Genomic DNA, 19,551 nt, shown 5'->3' with positions numbered 1-19,551 from the left:
AGAATGGAATTGGGAATTTTTCTCTATTTTACCGATATTTTAATGATGATATAATAAAATTATTTGTTGTCAAACTATATGCATTCATTAAAGAGAGAACATCATTTATTTAGATACAACTTGACATAACCAATTAGGATAAGAATCTTCTCGCTATTCAAATGTGAGGAAGAAAGGAAAACTTTCCAAGTCAATAAGTGAGCAATACTATTAGCTAACCTTCTCATATGTGCAAGGGAAATAAAATTTCACATCAGATTCTTTGGTTCACAATCCCTAATCCCTTTCGCAATTTGTACCTTGAATCGCGGCTACAATCTTGTCAAAATTGGTTGCAATCTCCCCTGGGTTCACCTTCCTACCTAGATTATAGTTTTGGGTCGAGCTAGGCAGCCGGAGATCGCTAGCAGTGGGCGGGTCGTCCCCAGCTCAGCACCATACAGCTCACCCACCGTTAGCAGCTTCCGGCTGCTTGGCTTGACCAAAAACTATAACCTAAGTAGGAAGATGAATCAAGAAGAGATCACATCTAATTTTGGCTAGATTTTAGTCGCGATCCGACGTACAAATTATGAAAGGGACCAGGAAAAGATCAGAGATTGCGGACTAGAGGATCTGAATTCATAAAATTTGGGATTGTAAATAAAGATTTAATTTCCATAGTTATCGAGACCTAGCACTATCGAGACCTAGATCCCCTACAGGTTGTGTTACTACTTGAATTGCTTGTAGGGAGTTTAAATTGATACAGACATTTTGAATACCCAAGTGAACACATAAGTCCATTCCATAGTGAATTGCTGTCAACTCCGCATCCTTTATTGATCTCAGGTCCTAAATGGCTTCTGTCTTAGCACCTAAAACTTGTCCATGCGAATCTTGAACAATTGCTCTAACACTAAAAAGGTTCTTGACCTCATCATAGTCCGCATCCACATCTAGCAGAACCTGATTAGGATCCGAAGGTTTTCAATTCCTTTTTAAGTTTACCTTTATCAAAGGGTATAATACCTCTTTTGTCAAGTTAGACTCTCAAAATGTCTCTACCACCGTAAATACTCAATTTACCTTGATCTTTGTCAATAAACTATCCGAATTATGATTATGTGTTACATATCTCTCCCCACATTGCCCAACATATCATTACAAAGAGCTTGAACTCATCCTTTGAAATCATCATGGCTAGGTAAATGTCGCAATCCACAAAAGTAGTCATGCTGTTCTTGCTAAGATAGCTCCAGAACTGAGTGTGTTTCCATATACTTCGAATCACCGAACAAAATAAAATGTAATTACTAGTGAACCCATCATGAGATTTAAATAAAAGGGCAAAACCGTTCAATCAGAATATGCTTAGCTTTAAAATTTCTTGCTATAAGAATAATATCTTTGGATGCCCGTGAGAAGATTGAAAAGGATGGGGATTCATAATTTTTATCTCTAAGAGATACTTAAATTTGACTACATATTGACATTTGGGGCTTCTCTGACAAAATCAAATGTCCTCACCTCCGTTATGGTTTAACGGTATATTAAGGATTATTTCAACTTCATGTATGGCAAAATTTGTACGCACCACCTGCTCATCCCACATCCTTGTGTCTATGATAAAGCTGACTATTTTAGTCAATGAGATTGGTAGAGAGTTCTACATATCTGAATTTGCTAAGATGCTATATCTATTTCCTACTTTCTAGTACGTACCTTTTTAATAACATCTTACCCCACATTAAAGATCTCAAGACAATATGGATTTGACCTAAGATTTACCATTATAATATCAACTTAAAGTACCTCCCCTTGAACACATATGTTATCTATGAATAAGGAGATTGAATGATCTGTCATATATATATATATATAATACAATTGAAGGTATATTTACTAGTATAATATGTTTTATTAAAAATATCATTAAAAATTTATTAATGTTAGAAACATGGTTCGCTCGGCCAGTCCCTAACGAGCACAGATCTCTTGGACCATTTTTTTGTTGTCCAGGGGATGTGCCACTCATATTTATGGTCGGATCATGATCGCGATCCGGCCGCAAATGATTATGATCTCTTTCTAGATTTATCATCCCTACCAGATTATAATTTTTGTTCGGAGCGGATGGCCGGAGGCCTCCGGTAGTGAATAAGTGACCAGAATACTGGGCGCCGAGCGAGGATATCCTCCGAGCGACCTCCGGCCGTCCGCTCCTAACAAAAACTATATCTGGTGGGGACGATGAATCCAGAAAGGGATCGCAACTATTTGCGGCCGGATCGTGGCCATGATCCAGCCGTAAATACGAGTGGTACATCCCCTGAACCATAAAAAGTGATCCAGGAGATCCTGCTTCGTCCCCAACTAAATCGAACCTGATGAGTTAGGGTTCATACCTGCGATATATAGCTTGTTAGGGTTCCAGCCTTATGAGTCGCTCGATTAGGGTTTTTCGTTCGATATCAACTGTTTCTTCGTGATAGCGAGGATCAAGGTTCACGAGCTCGGAGGGAAGTCCAATACAGAACTCCAGAACCAATTGTAGGGCCTCAAGAATGAGCTCTCATCCACCGTGTCGCTTAGGTCACCGGTGGCGCTCCCAACAAGCTCTCGAAGACGTCAGTCATTCGTTGCCTGATTTATTTATTTATTTATTTTTAAAATTGCATTTTTGCGTTGGTTGATTGTGATTACGCTCTGAAAGTTTGGATATGTGATTGAGTTGGCAGAAAGGTGGTTAGGCTGTCGATCGTTCGCGTGCTTACTGTCATTCCCCAGAAGCAGAAAGCGGCGTTGAGGGAGGCTCACAAAAATAAGAAGCTCCTCCCGTTGGATCTCCGCCCCAAGAAGACACGAGCCATCCGGCGTCGTCTCACCAAGCATCAGGTAACTGTATTGTCTTATTTAATTTCTGTCTAGTGAAGATGAGGGAATTAATGTTGGAATATTTATCCAACGTATTCAGACAACTTGTCTCTGCATAATTTGTTTGTTGCTATTGCTAGGATTTTGTTGTGTTAAGATTTTCATCTCATTTGTTCTATGTTATGGGTGTAAATAACACTATGTTTGAGGATAATAACCATGACTAGAATGGACCAGCATTTTTATTTGCATTGAACATTTATTTAGTGCTGAAGATCTACTTTCTCTCCAGGATCAGTGGATTGAATATCATTTCCTTGATCGACATGACATCGTCTATACATGTTGCCTGAAACAGAGATGTTAGGAGGCGCTTGGTTCGAGTAAGGGAATGGGAAAGGATATGAGAATGATTGCAAATATTAATGAAATGGGAATAATACCCATACCCCTCATATTAGTGGGGAATGGCCCATTCCTCTATTTAGAGGAATGAATCCGTGGGTCCCACCTTCATTTCCCTAAACCAAGCACAAGTTTCATTCCATTCCCATTCCAAACCCCCCAAACAAGCACCCCCGTAGCTTTTTTATGTTTTCAATTGTCAGAGAAAAGCAGTGATCACTTATGAAATGTAAAGGAATGAGAAAGAGATATAAAGAGCTTAGTCTATCCTGGTCTGCATGTTTTTTCTTATGTTGTGTGTAAGAGGATGCCAAAATGAAAGAAATTATGTTGTTTACTCAGAAGGGGATAGAGATGTGAAGGAAATTATTTTCATCCACTGTCTCTATTTTATTTCTATCCAAATTTAGTTGCAATGGACTGAAATGAATTGTAGATGATTCATTATTTATTTTCATTTCACTTCCACCATTTCAACTTTCTATTTCCTTCCCTTGAACTAAACCCAACATCATGGTATATTTTGATGTTCAATATGATTATATAAAATCACATCAATTGGAGTATTAGCATAGAAGTATATCAATTAGTTGAAAGTATAATCTTCCACAGATGAATTCAGGTTTGTGATGACTTCAGACTGTTGTTAGTTAAACTTTTCTTTGTAGTGTAGCTGATATTTTATTTGTATTCGCTTGTTGGATCGCAACTTTGATTGCTATCTGAAGCTATCATGAAATATGTAGAGGCCAAACATTGCTATTGTTTGTGAAAAATACTTGCTTGAAAGTATGATAAGAAGAATGATATTGGCAAGATGTCTAAAGTTTGAAGGTAGTAAACATTGTCACTATCATTTTCAGGAGGCTAACAAATATAATTGTAATTTGAGTGAAGCATATGCAACTCATGGTTTCTTGTTGAAGTTAACCAGACTTGATTTCCCTGTTATTGAATCTTAAGATGATTATACGAGATCTCTTACATATTTATTGATGCTGTTTTGCAACAAACGCAGAAGTCTTTGAAGACTGAACGTGAGAAGAAAAGGGTAACGTACTTCCCAAAGAGAAAATATGCCCTTTTAGCAAATTAATATTTTATGCTCTGTTTTTTCTACCAATGAAGATACTGTTATTTGCTTTTGTATTTGCTTTTTTTTTTTAGTTGGTACCGAATTAGTTCTTTGAATTAATTTGGTTATTTAACTATGAAAAATAGTGATCAAGTCTCAGTACTCGAGTTATGCATCCAATTAAATTCTTGTTATTTGGCATGTCTTTTTTGTTGCCCTTCAGAGTTTGTGTTTTAGAATTTAATTCAGATGAAGGTCTATATTCTTTTAGCCAGAAAGACTGCCATTGCACTGCCATACGGGAAATTTTTAATAAATAAGCTTAAATTAATGCATTTTGTAAAAGCTTTTAATATGCAAGATGATTATTCACATGCATAACCTTTGCAAAACCTTTGAAATTATTCAATTAATTAATTGATTAATGAAGATAGTGTGATTTGAACTAGGCATTATTGACAATATTGGGTCATTTTACTAAAACACCCATGATTCAATTTTATGCAAAAGAAGTTTCAAAACTGCTATGTAGGCTTAAATTCATTAATATTGAAAAAAGAAAACATATATTGGTTAGGAGAGTTTAGGAAGAACATAAGAATGCTTATGAATTTTGAGATATTATACGTATTTAAATTACTGTAAATTTAAAAATAAAATATATTATGTTCCAAAGGGTCTGAGAAATGTAATGGGAGTCTTTATTTGTAAACTTCAAGAAGTTTAGATATATGAAATAAAATAGTTTAAATTGGATTTAGGAGTCACTTGTGTGGATGAAGCTGGCACGGGGCTCCCTCTAGCAGGTGCAGGGGCAATGCGTTTGGTGATTTATTAGAGTATGATAGTTAAAATTCAGCTGGGTAAGAGTAGATTTTTGATTGAGGAGGTTGGCTGTTGGATAAATTTATTGGATCGAAATGAATGAGAGAGGGGGATGAATCTCCTTTTAATTTTTTTTTGTAGTTTAAAAACTTATTGGAAAATTAAGTATGCTGTGGAAAGTAAAAGATTTGTTTATTTTTATTTGGTTCGAAATCTTCAACGACTCCTAATTCAAGGTTCACGATCCTTTGGACTGTATCAACTAGGCAATTTACTAAATTCTCAACTGATAAATTTCTAGAAGAGCAATCAATTATAAGATAAGGAAAATGTAATAATTCTATACTTCTTTATGCAATAACTGAAATAAAAAGAAAATCATTACCCAATCTGTGTAAATGAAGAATGAATTGAGCTTGTGTGTTGTTATACTTATTGTAGTGGTTCGCTAGAACAGAAGTATGGTAGAGTTGAATTGTAACACAACCAAAGTAGAATGTTGAAGAGAAGTAGGAAATTAGCGCGTGAAATCAATGTATCAGTTGTAGGCCGACAAAACCTTTTATAAGGCATCTGAGGCACCTCCAATAGGGCTTATCTGATTCACTCCCATCGCCTTTATCCACTTTCATGCCACGCATCAACAACTCTATGAAACTCGTTCTTATAGCTTATCTGTGAGCTGAGGTGACTCCATCCATCCAAGACGCCTCCAGTGTCTCAGCTTAAGCATCTTTAGCACTGTTCATTCGAGATTTATTTATCGCTCTAACTCTTACAAAACATATAAGTCCAAATACCAAAGAATACTTACAAAACATAGTTAGCATAATAAAATTTATGAATTAGATCATGTTTGATACTATCATGATCTAGTTTGGTCTCAATTTAGATTTTTAAAATAGATCTATGTTGGATCAACGCCTACAGTCCCATTAGAACTCATCCTCATTGGATCATTCTCCTCTAATTGTTTATCTAACCTTACTTGTCAAACATCTGATCTTTTAGACCTATTTGGACATTCTCTGGTATTGCTTAATGTCTGATCAACTTGATCGATTAAGATTTACCTACAATACTGAGTTAGCACAATAAATATAAAATAAATAAAGTAAAACAATGTTAGAAACTTTCAAGATTCATCGGTTCGATTAATCGCACGTAGTCGACCAGAAATCATTCAATCACACATGCTTGGAGTAGACTTTTCATTACCTAGTGTTACCTCTTCCTAAGATTTTTCATTGCCTAGCTTCACTACTAGGACTTCCCACTATCTAACTTCACTCACTAGGGTCTATCTTTATGTACTAAGACTTTCACCGCATCGCTTCACTCACCAAGACTTCTACCATCTAACTTTACTCATTAGGACTTTCGTTGCCTGACTTTTCCATCACTTACTTTCATTCACTAGGATCTAACTTCACTCACTAGGACTTTCACTTACCTAACATTCAATTAAGACTAGTCACTTAATAGACTTCTCACCTGCTTAACATATGATCCGGTTAGGATTTATCCTTGTTAGTCACTAGACTTCTCTTTTTTAAATATTAAATTTTATTTGGATCCATCTTTGGTCGCATCGAAATCCTAAAGATAGATTACATCGTAAAATTGACATAAACAATTTTAAATTTACCTAATGGACTAATCAGGGAAGAGAGCCCACTTTTGTAAAATAATCAGATCAGTAAAGGTTCGAATATTTGAATTATAAAAATAAAAAAATGAAGCTTGCATGAGTTTTTTTTTTTAAAAAAAAGTTGGCATAGATATTCGTTTACATCAATTTATCCGTTAACCCGAAAGTGATCGATTCGATTTTATAAAAAAAAAAATTATCGATCATTATAATAAACTAGCAAATGCTCATAACGGGCGATCTATCAATCTAACATTTTTAGGTCTTAAAAGAAATTTATCCGTTCAGTTATTGAAGTTAGGACTCGATCCTTAGATATTTGAAAATTTGAGAAAATGCTATGTCGTTGTACCATTGCCCTGGGGCTTGCATGAACTTTATTTTTTTTTAAGATTTTTAGTTGACACCAGGTATCTAACTTATGCTAACCAATCCTGAGGTAATTGACCCGACCTTATGAAACTTTCTTATCGACCACTACTAGGGTAAATTAAGAAGCGCTTGTAATAGGCGTCTCATCAACTCGGCTTTCTTAAGTCAACTATTTATTAAGTAAAATTTATCTGTTAATTTATCAAAATTGAGATTCGATTTTTAGATGCTAAGAAACTAAAAAAGTATCATGTCGTTGCCCCTCGGGATGGAAAAAAATGATTTGATAGTTTGAAGTCTATTGAAAATAAAAAAGTATGATATAACACATCTTTGATAACAAAAAGTGAATTATACAAGGAAAGAACGAAAGATGATACTTGAAATAAGCTCGTAGTTGATGCATTTGAGACTAGGGTAATGGTGCGGGGGGAAGTGTCTTTTTTGTTTTTTTAGATATCTAAGGATCAAGACGTCTGTGGAAACTTTGGGGCCAAGTTGATCATCCTCAAGCTTTTTTCTTTTTTTTTTTTTTTTTGGGGAGGGGGGGGGAGGGTACTCCTAAACAGAACAAAATGTAACCATATGATGTCTACAAAGTGCATAACAATTTTATGACTTTGTAAGACGTCATTAAGCAAACTTCATACATAACATCACACATCAATAACTTACTAATGTCTACAAAGTACCAAACATGACTTGGACTTTGTATGACATCCGAGCATATCACAAAACATTACCACACATTATAAAAGAATTACTTGATATCCACAAAGCATCAAGCATGAACTTGGACTTTGTGAAATATCTTCTCAATGCAAGGTACAACATTCTCAAATCAGCTCATGTTACGTGCATTCCATATAAGATAAATCATGGAAGATAGAGCAAGATGTCTTGCTTTCATTTGCCGTCCTTTACCTTTGTAATGTTGTCGAAATGTATCAATAAAGGAGGTCATATCGGTGATGTCAAAAGTGATACCCATCCATATCTTGACTTTATCAAGTAGGGGTTTGACAATACCACAATCAAAGAAAATATGATTATTTGATTCATCTTATTGGTGACACAATGCACATAATTTGTTAGACTCATATGAGATGGTGTCCGTCGTTCTTAGTCTTCCATGAGCAAGTAACCAAGAGATAAACCTATGTTTGGGCAAAATATATGACTTCCATATCACCGAAAACTAATCCACTTTAGTTGCTCTTGGACGAAAAAACTTATATGCCAAAGCCAACCCATTATTTTTCCACGCAAACCACTCTATCATCTTCATGTTTGTGACGCCAATGGAGGTAGTTCGTTGTACAAGCTCATCACGAATATAAAGTAAGCGTTTAATAAGGGGGGAGTCCGAAGGCTTACTCCTCCATTGCCAAAAGTCCATATTTTGAAGATAGTGATGATGAACCCATCAAACCCAAAGAGACTTCCTTTGATTTTGAATATTTCATAGAATTCGACATAAGAGAGTCATTGTAACGCCCGCCCTTCAGGTATAACGGGGTTACGGGAACATACATGCATATTAATCTATTTCTAAAGCAACGGAAGTATTTATTAATATATTCTTTTATGTTTTTAATTTACTTTTTTTTTAACACCAATAACTAATTATCTAAACATTTATAATCATATGAGCATATTAAGCATAATTTGAAATTTAAAAAAAGTTATAATATCAATTTCCAACATAAGCATGAATAAGTATTATGTAATCATGCAAAACATTAACATAAGATAGGCATAGTTCATATCAAGCATAAATTAACATAAGCAGATCTTTTTCCTTAGCCGATCCACTATCACACACATCTCTTGCCCCTCCTGCTGCTCCCTTAGTTTATCCATCCTTTACCTTTATCTACGATGTAAGGAAAGTAAACTATAAGTACACAGGCTTAATAAGATCCTTTCCTACTCACAAAAATCATGTATCATAGCATAATCACATAAGCATATAGCATGGAGACATAATCCTCTAAAACATCATATCATGTAAAAGAGCATCATAACATATCATATCATATCATTATATAAACAAAACATCATGTCATATCATATCATAAAAGAGCATCATGTCATATCATATCATATCATGAAAGAGCATCATGTCATATCATATCATATCATAATGAGTATCATGTCATATCATATCATATCATAAAAGTATATGCAAGATGTCTTTCAAAAACATGCGTCATGTCATGTGCAAGATGTCTTTTAAAGAAATATCATATAATACTTAAATATAATCTCAACATGAGGGCCCGGCTATGTACCACATAACATAAATGCGCACAATCCTTAGGACGGGGTAGCTAATCCCGAACCTACTAGGGAACTAGGTTTGTACTACGTCCGTCGACCTAGGGGCGAACTAAGGAGCCCATCCCTTGGACACTAAGGTCCGGTACAAGCCACATAAAAAAAGTAAAGTAGCATGTCATATTTACTTATCATATCATGAAGAATGTTCTTAGTCCCAACTAATAGGGAAGCAACTCTTAGACCTTTACTTGTCATATCATAAAGAGTGCTCTTAGTCCCAACTAATAGGGAAGCATCTCTTAGGCCTTTACTTGTCATATCATAAAGCATGCATACTTGAACATATAACCCATCATAAGAGTCATTATCATGCATGATTCATAAGCATACATAAATGAGCATATGACATATCATAGGGAAACATAATCATGCATGGAAAAACATTAACTAGCATCTCCTAATTCATATCATAGCATGTGAGACACATAGTAAATCATAATTAGGTTTCTAACCCTAATTCCATGGAGTGACCGAAACATGCAAGGTATTGTCCTAGGTTACAAGTAGCATAAAAGCATTTGAACCCTAAACCAACTTCATAGCACTTATCATGAGGAACATCATGAGCATGTTTAGTTTAGGTTCTAGGCTTCCTAGGTCTTTTAATCTTGTTATGGCCGAAACTTGCCAAGCATAAATCTAGGTTACAAACAACATGAAAGCATGTGAACCCTAAACCAACTTCATAACACTTATCATAAAGAACATCATGAACATGTTTAGTTTAGGTTCTAGCTTCCTAGGTCCTTTAATCTTGTTATGGCCGAAACTTGCCAAACATAAATCTAGGTTACAAACAACATGAAAGCATGTGAACCCTAAACCAACTTCATAACACTTATCATAAAGAATATCATGAACATGTTTAGTTTAGGTTCTAAGCTTCCTAGGTCCTCTAATCTTGTTATGGCCGAAACTTGCCAAGCATGAATCTAGGTTACAAACAACATAAAAACATGTGAACCCTAAACCAATTTCATATCATATATCATAAGGAACATTATGAGCATGTTTAGTTTAGGTTCTATGCTTCCTAGGTATTTTAATCATGTTATGGCCGAATGTTTAAGGAGCTTGAAACTAAGTCTAAGCAACATACAAGCATAAGAATATCAAGCTAACTTCATATCATATCATAAGGAAAACCATGAGCATGTTAGATTTGATTTTTTTAAGCTTTCTTAGACCCTTAATCTCATCATGGCCGAAACTCTAAAGTGGGATGCATCTGGGTTCCAAGCAACATGCAAGCATGAAAACACTAAGAAAAATCTTCATACCATATCATAAGGAAAGTCATGAACATGATAGATTAAATTTTACACTCTTCTAGGCCTTCATTTCTATCATGGCCGAAACCTACTAGGCATAGATCTAGGTTATCCGCAACATAAAGAAGGAAAAAAAACATTAGAATTCTAAACAGAACTCATATCCTAAGTTACATATCATAAGGGACATCGTGAGCATGTTTAGTTAGGTCTTAAACTTTCCTAGGTCTTCTTTTCATGCCTTGGCCGAAAGTTTAAAGAACATGAATCTAAGTTCTAAGTAACGTACAAGCATAAGAACACTAAAGTAATCTCCTATCATAGGGTACATATCATAAGAAACATAGTGAGCATGTTTAGTTAGGTCTTAAGCTTCCTTAAGTTTTTTCTTTGTACTTTTGGTGGCTGAAAGTTTCAAGAAGCAACCCTAGATTTTTAAGCAATCTAAACTCGTGGAAAAACACATGAACTACTTGTACCATAGGTGAGGGGATACTTACATCCTCTTGCTTGGTTTTTCTTAAAAGAAGGTACCCTTGTGAAGAGGAAGAAGGAAGCATCTCCTTCTAGTTTTCGCTTTTGCTTCTCTTGCTTGTAAGGAGTAGATTTTGAAGACTTCTTCTTGTGAATTAGTTTTCTTAGGGAGAAAACCTTAGCTTGGATTCGGAAATGGGAGAGGGGAGAGTTTTAGGTCTCGGTGGAGGAGGAAAAAGGAGAAAGGAGGAGGAGAAAGAAGAAGAAGGAAGAAGTAGCCAAACTTTCTTTCCATTCTCTTCTCTCATTCCTATTTATTCTCAATGAGGGAAGAAAATGTCCCAATTCATCCCCTTGATTCCTCTATTCCCTCACCCTCATTCATTCTCACGAAAATAGAAAGAAGAAAGAAGAAAATAACTTATCTTTTGCTTGTTTCTTCTCTTAACCAAGAGAAAGAGGAGGAAAGCTACTTGACATTTTTTTGTTTCCTTACTTAATCATACTCTTACTTTTAACTACAATTTTCATTCCTTGCTAATCATATATCATTCATGACTCTATTGGTTATCATACACCAATTTAGTTTTATCTATTATGAGGTGTTCAAGGTTCAAGCCTTAACCTCTCTCTTTTTTATTTCTTTTTGGATCTATTTTCGTTTTCTTTTTATTCTAAAAGAGAATACCCATATGTGTAGCTAAAAATATTTCACGGGTGTTACAATCATATTCCATGTTTGCAAATCACGTAAACCATATCCTCCTTTTTCTTTGGGTAGACATATAGAAGCCTAAGAGATTGGTGGATGTTTTATTGATCATACAAAGGAATGAGAGATGTCATATATCTTGTCAATAACTCCACTTGGTATTGGAAGGATAGATAACCAAAAACATTCCACTCCTTGAAGTACCGATCTTACAAGTTCCAATCTTCCGGCATGGGAAAGTGTGTGCTTCAACCAAAATACTGTTAGAATGTATACTAAAAACATAGCTTTTGTAAACATTTATTTTGAAATAAAGAATCACATTGGTCAAAAGTCTACATTTATATGCTAAGTGTAGTTGTTCAATTAATTTATATTGTAGATAACATAGTGTGTGGTGTCACACACAGAAGATCATGTTGGTAGTTCTTTATAAATTATAAACATACTCATGACTAAGATGAATAGGAACAAACCATTGGAATAGTCGTAGTGTAATTTGGTATTAGTTTATCTTAACTATAAAATTACACTAGTACACTCTGAGTGTATTGAGCAGGACCATTTGAGGTAGTTTCTTTTTATACTGACTATATAAAAGAACAATACCTCTGTTATTATAGAAGTGTGTACTCTTAATCATGATATAATAACACATATACTTAATACTTATTTCTTTAATTTATCAAAGGGTGTGATTTAGCTCGTTAAATCAATAGGCTCAATAAGTTGGAAATGATATTATTTATATGGTGTGTTGTTGATTATAGAATGAAATTGTGTTCTAGAAATCTAGGTTGATGATGTCCTCTTGAGGAGCTCATAAGGATTGTCATGTAAACCCTACAGGTGGACTTAGTCTGACATGACGATAAAGTTGTGTGGTACTACTCTTGGAGCTGGATATTAATTAAGTGAGTTGTCAGTAACTTATTTAATTAGTGGACATTTGATATCTTAAACACAGGGAGACTAACACACTCATAATAAGAAGGAGCCCAAGATGTAATTTGGGATTGATGCGATAGTTCAATAATAGCTCTTTAGTGGTATGAGTTATTATTGATGAACTTGAGTTAGGTGTTCGGGGGGAACACGGGAAGCTCAAGTTCATCGGAAGACTATAACCAATTCCTCATCTCGGTCCCTATTGTAGCCTCTTATATAAAGCCTTATATCCACCCAAAGCCTAGCCTCTTAGCCCATGCTAGGGGTCGGCCCCTATCCTTGCTTGGAGCCCAAGCAAGGGGTCGCCCAAGCCAAGCTTGGAGCTAAGGCTAGGGTCGGCCAAGCCTTGCTTGGTGCCCAAGCAAGGGGCCGACCAAGTATGAAAAGGGAAGAGGGTTTTTATTAAAAATAAATTTTTGATAAAATTTTTCCTTTTATGTTTTTATCCACATGGTTTTGAAAGAGAGTTTTAAATTTTAAAATATTCCCTTTTATAGATTTTCTACAAAGGATTAAAAGAAAGATCAGAAATCTTTCCTTATTTGTAGTTATCTATAATGTGAAAGGAACATTTTAATTTTTTGACAAAACTTTCCGTTTTTATAACTATGATATAAAAGGAGTTTTTTTTAAAATCTTATCTTTTATAGATATCCATAAAAGGATTTAAGAGAGAGAGATTTTAATTTATAAAGTATTCCTTTTATAGCCAACCACAAAAGGGATTTATAAAAGAGAGATTTTAATTTTTGTTTAAAATCTTTCCTTATTTGATTAAACAAGGTGTGGCCGGCCATAGAGAGGAATAAAAGGAAGTTTTATTTTTGTTATAAAACTTTCCTTTTTTGGATTCACCAAGTAATATAAAAGAGGGGGAGAGGGTGTCTTCAAGAGACACACAACCTATTCTATTGTTCCTCTCCTCCATCCTTGGTGGCCGACCCTACCTCTTCTCTTTCTCTTCTTCATTGTGGCCAGCGGCATCATCTCTTGTGGAGCTCTTGGTGGCCGGTAGCTTGGAGGTGAAGAAGTAGAGAAAGGAGACATTGTTTTCTAGCATCCCTTGGAGCATTGTGGTGGTGGCCGAAACTTAGAAGCTAGGAAGACTTTGGTGGTTTTCTTCTTGGTAGATCGTCTTCCACACGACATTCAAGAAAAGAAGAGGAATTCAATAGAAGATTAAGAGGTTGTTGCTTACAAAGAAAGGTATAACTAGTAATTTTATTTTGCATCATACTGATTTTCTTTGTATGAATTTTGAAATATCAAACACAAGAGGCTAACGATTATAGGTTTCGAATTTACGATTCGATTTTGTGTTTTTTTATTTTATCGATCTTGCTATTCGATCGTTCTTAAAGGTTAAACCTAGAATTACTATAAGGAGATTAAATATTGAATTTCGTTGAAAAACTTTGTCAAGGAAGTGTTGGATGATCTTATACCCAAGAAGACCTAGTGTCTCGCCATGTTTAACCTGGAAGCTGATCTCTGAAATAAATATTTAATCAAATTTGTAACATGGGTGGATTTGGATTAATAATGTTAAACATCATTTGCGATCCAAGTCTAAACCTCTAAGAATAGATAAGTTGAATTTGGAATCAATAATGTTAAGTTCTATTTACGATTCCAAATTTAATTTCTAAAGAACACAATAGGTTGCTAGAAATGGTTCAGGACTTGTACAAAATTTTTGTACAGGAGAACCAGTACGATATTCCGAGTAGCAACCAATAGATACAACCTTCTTTCTTATGGAATCAAGAAGTGCCCCATAATTCGCAATCCTCAATTTCTCCGTTGCTAATGGAATAACAAGATATTTGAAAGGAAATGCGCCTTGTTGAAAACCGGTTATGTGTAATAGCTCCTCTCATAGTTGGTCATTAACCCCGGTCATATATAAGTTGGATTTTATTAGATTTGCTCGAAGGCCCGCTTTATCACCAAAAATCAATAGGCAATCCATAATGAGGCTAAGAGTAGAAACATCGGCCCTTACAAATAACAAGAGGTCATCGACATATGCTATATGTGTGAGCTCCACTTCTTGACATTTTGGATGATAATGAAAAACACTTAGCCTTGATATAACTTTCATAGAACATGAGAAAACTTCTAAACATAGTCCAAATAACAAAGGAGAGAGAGGGTCACCTTACCTCAGACATCTTCTTCCACTAAAGAAACCATGCAATCAACCATTTAGACTAACGGAGTACAAGACCGTGGTTATGCATTCCCTTATCCATCCATAAGATTGTTGGGGAAATCTAAAACCAACAAGTGTGGACATAAGGAAACTCCAATCAACTGTGTCAAAAGCCTTGGGCAAATCAACTTTGATCATACACCTTGGAGAAATCTGCTTACGAGCATACTTTCTCAATAATTCTTGGACTAAATGAATGTTATCACCTATGGATCGACCTTTGATGAAAACCACTTGAGCCGGATCCAACAATATATCTATAACTTTTGATAATCTTGCCGCTAATACTTTGGAGATGACCTTGTAGAAAATCGTACACTATGAGATAGGCCTAAAATCCAAAACTCTTGGAGCATGATTAGATTTAGGAATGAGAGCTATCAAGGTGTGATTCCATTACTTGAGGAGTCGACCATTAATGTAGAATTCCTTTATTACCTTATTAAATCAGTCCCTAGTTGTCCTAAGCTGCTATGAAGAATTTTGCATTGTAACCATTCGGACTCGAGGCTTTATCGACTCCTATATCAAATAGAGCCTTCTTGATTTCTTCCTCCGTGATTGTGGCTTCTAGGGATGATGCTTGGGCTTGAGATAATTTAGTCTCATGCAAGGAAGAAACATCAAACGGAGAGCTTTGACCGGCCTTACCCAAGAGGCTTTGAAAATATTCCACAAATTCTTCGGCAACTTCATCCAAACTAGTTGTTTGTTCCCCGGATTATTTGATGAGTGTAATAATAACATTTCTTTTGTTGTTTCTCTTCACCAAGTCATGAAAAAATTTGGTGCATCTATCAGTATTCTTGAGATAGATACTCTTGGCACGTTATTGGTAGAAAAGTCTTTTCGCCTCCGTTAGTATTATTGTCTTCTTTCTTATTGTGCCATAGTCACTTGGGGGCTTTTCTCCATTAAGAAGAGTTCTTTGAACATCTTCTAACTCTGATTTTGCTCTTGATGTTTGCTCCTTGATATGTTGAAAATGAAGCTTATCAAGTTCCCTTAGTTTACCTTTCAATCGTGTAAGTTTTGTTTTGAGAGTAAATTGTGCATTGTCATAGACGGGTGCCTCCCATGTGTTTGCTACCAAGTCTTTGAAACCATATGTAATGCTCACATATTATAAAATTTGAATGGCCTATTGGATCTACTCTTCCTTGCAAAAGTTGAAACTATACAACAAGAGTGGTCCGATAGACAACTGAGGGGCATAAATTCCACATAACTTTTATAGTCCGCAACAAGTCATTGTGAATTCACCATAGCACAATCTAGTTTGTAAGAAACACTTCCATTCATCCATGTCAAATGGCACCCAATAGAGTGAAAACCACCCAAACCACAATTGTCAATAAAACACTTCAAATCATGTATCTCATAATTAGAAATCGGTTTCCCACCTTCTTTGTCTTAGATTACCAATGGTGAATTATAATCACCCATAATAAGCCAAGGTTCCACAATCGTTTCTCCAAGAAGGGTAAGAGAAGTCCATAAGGATCTCCTCGTCATGACAGAATGAAAGCCGTATATAAATGTCACCAAAGAAAATCGAGCCGTAATTGAGCAACGAACATGATAATGCATATATTGATCAGGTATATTGAGAACATCCAAAGTGACCCTATGCATATCCCATAGAAGCAAAATACGACCTCTATTAGAATAAATGAAATTATTTGTCATCCTCATACCTGAGAATTTTCTTCGCATGATAGCATCTAAGGAGTCTTCATTGAGCTTAGTTTCAATAAGTGATATAACTTAGATTCACTTTTGCTTGAGAAGTTGAATGCCCCCCTCTCCCCCCATGTTTTAGGGGTTTATGGAAGCTCATAATGTTCCAAGATGCAATCTTCATCGTCCACACGATGGGCGGGCTACTCTAACCTGTAAATTCCTCCCATTTTGATGAGTCTCCACATGTGCTAAAATCAAAGTTGGTGAAGGTGGTAGTGTCGCATCCACAATAGGTCTCAGAATCAAATGAGGGATGAAGGTATTGTCCAAAATGATAGTGTCCTCCGTACCTAAAGTGACAGAAGTAGCCTCACTTGAATTAATTCGTTCTTGATACGCAACAACCTCCTTAATATCGGCCTGAGTATTGGTTGAATTTGATGATGAAGTCACACTATTCTTGGATGGAAGGGGTGATACCACAACCGATTGTGAAAGAGGTTCGGGTACATTTGGAAGGGGTGATGATCCTATCTCCTTTGGAACCAATTCTTCAACAACCGTTGCAGCCAATATAAGGTCTTGTTCCGGAACACAATTCATTTGTGGTGGAGTGTCATCAACGACTTGTGAAGGCCCTTAAGGAGGAATTGGTTGTTTTTTTTTCTATACTGAAATTGTTGCCTTCCTCTTGTAGGTTGTGAGTGATTGGGATGGCGGTGGTCAGAAATCTTGCAATCCTCTTTACAATGTCCAAGTCTTCGACAATCATTGTAAAAATCGAGCATGACTTCATAAACGATCTGAAGGTCAAGTTGAGCATCAGTAGGTAATGTAATTGGAACCTCTCTTATTTTCTCATCATGAACCGAGACCTCTACCAAGAGCCTAGCATATGTCAATCTTTCCCTTGTACGGGTCAATTTGTCAGTATACATCATTCTTCCTATCTCCGAGCCAATGAGTCCGAGAACTTTGGGAGACCAACAATCTGGCGGCAATCAATTCCAAGCGGGGATATACCTTCCATCCTCATCAAACAAAAAATAACCCGGCATAATCTTTAGAAACAAAGGAATCTCATATGCAAAATACGACCCCCCAAGTAGAATTTTGTCACGATCTTGCACTGTATCAAAATGATATACACCCCAACCACTTTTGTGCATGTAAAATTTATATGGTACTCGCCATCTGGATGCAATGAAAGAGACGTCATTCTTTCTTGGATGTCTCCCCATGAAACAACCAACAAGATAAAATCCAATCAAATCTTCCACAATCTCAATGTCTTCATACTCAAAACTCAAACGCTGCTCGGTTGGTTGAGATTGTTGTAATTGGGTCGCCATCTTTGTCCGTCTATTATCCTTGAAGAGGTTGGCCCATGAACTATACTTATTTTGTCCCTAAGAAACTGTTGCTTGATTAACCTTCTCATTAGTAGGTGGTACTTGATCGGCTTCTCCAGCAGCAGCTACATCACCTCTAGCAGTAATGGAGTGAGCTTCTCCGACAAGATTAGGTAAGGGGGCCGGTTGAGGGAGAGACACTCCATCCTTTGGGAGAGGAGGAAGGTGACTTGGAGGGTCACATGCCACCTTAATTACCACCTCAGCATCTTGAATCACCACCCCAACATGATCTGTCAATTGTGGTGCATCCTCCATAGTAGCAACTCTATCCTCTTCAAATGACATAAGATGTGGACCCTTTGCTAGACTCAAAGGTGAATATTACCTTTCTTCTTCTTTACCATTTTAATAAATCCACATGGAATTACAAAATAGGAATAGCAAAGCCAAAGTCAAATTCAATTCAAATTCAAAATATGCAACCACCTAAATTGAAGCACGTTGTAAGTCATCAAGTTGTCCACGCCAAGATCAAGAGGAATTTCAAAATGCCAACCAAGACTTTCAATTCAAGAGAAACTCCAATTAATTCGCGCCAAATGTCAACCAAGACTTCCAAATCAAGAGGAACACCAAATAGTCCATGCCAAAATAAAATCAGCTGCCACCAGAAATTTCCAAATAGGGAGAACTCCAATTAATGGTCATTAATGTTGAATAATTCTTCCAATAGATTCCTTCTATGAAGCGTCCGGAATTTGCAGAGTGTTTGATAACTCCGACGAACCTCCGGCGATGTAGAAAGCAATATGAATAGACTGATCACACCCTTCCATCGGGCACCGGGATAGAGGAGAGGAAGAAAATCAAAGAAAACCGAAAGAAAACCAAAGTAGTGAAGGAGGGGATAGGAGCAGGTTTACTGAAAAAATGTACGGTAACACTAATGAAGATAACCTCTATGCCAAAGAAGAAACTCCAATATAGCCAATAGGATATCCTCTCTGCACCCTCCAACTCCACCTGAAAACCCTAGAGAGATGACGTCAATCACAAGTGGATGAGCATCACCAGGGGGAGAGTAGAACCCGAGAAGAGTCCTCCCAAAGTCGTCGGAGAAAGAAAAAGTCTAGAAATCACTCACCTCATTGTGTGGAAGATGATCGAAAATCCTAGAGAGAAGTTAGAGTTTCTCTTTCTAGAAAGCGGACACTCATGATTGAGAGCTGTTTCACAAAACTAAGGTAGGGTAAACTTTTTATAGTGATTGGGCTCATCGCTTCGCGACCCTATATCCCAGAAACCACCGAAGAAATTTTGTGGAGAGCCTCAGTACCACTATGTTGATAAGAGCATGCACAAAGCA

General features: G+C 36.2%; 1 pseudogene; it reads left to right on the top strand.

Moving 5' to 3' along the window:
* The first annotated feature begins 2,232 nt into the window (after nucleotides 1–2,232).
* On the top strand, nucleotides 2,233–4,357 carry LOC122007783 (annotated as a pseudogene).
* Nucleotides 4,358–19,551: the final 15,194 nt, after the last annotated feature.

The sequence above is a fragment of the Zingiber officinale genome, chromosome 1A (assembly GCF_018446385.1).
Source record: "Zingiber officinale cultivar Zhangliang chromosome 1A, Zo_v1.1, whole genome shotgun sequence".
NCBI classification, from domain to species: Eukaryota; Viridiplantae; Streptophyta; class Magnoliopsida; order Zingiberales; family Zingiberaceae; genus Zingiber; species Zingiber officinale.
This window is presented reverse-complemented; position numbering and strand designations above follow the sequence as displayed.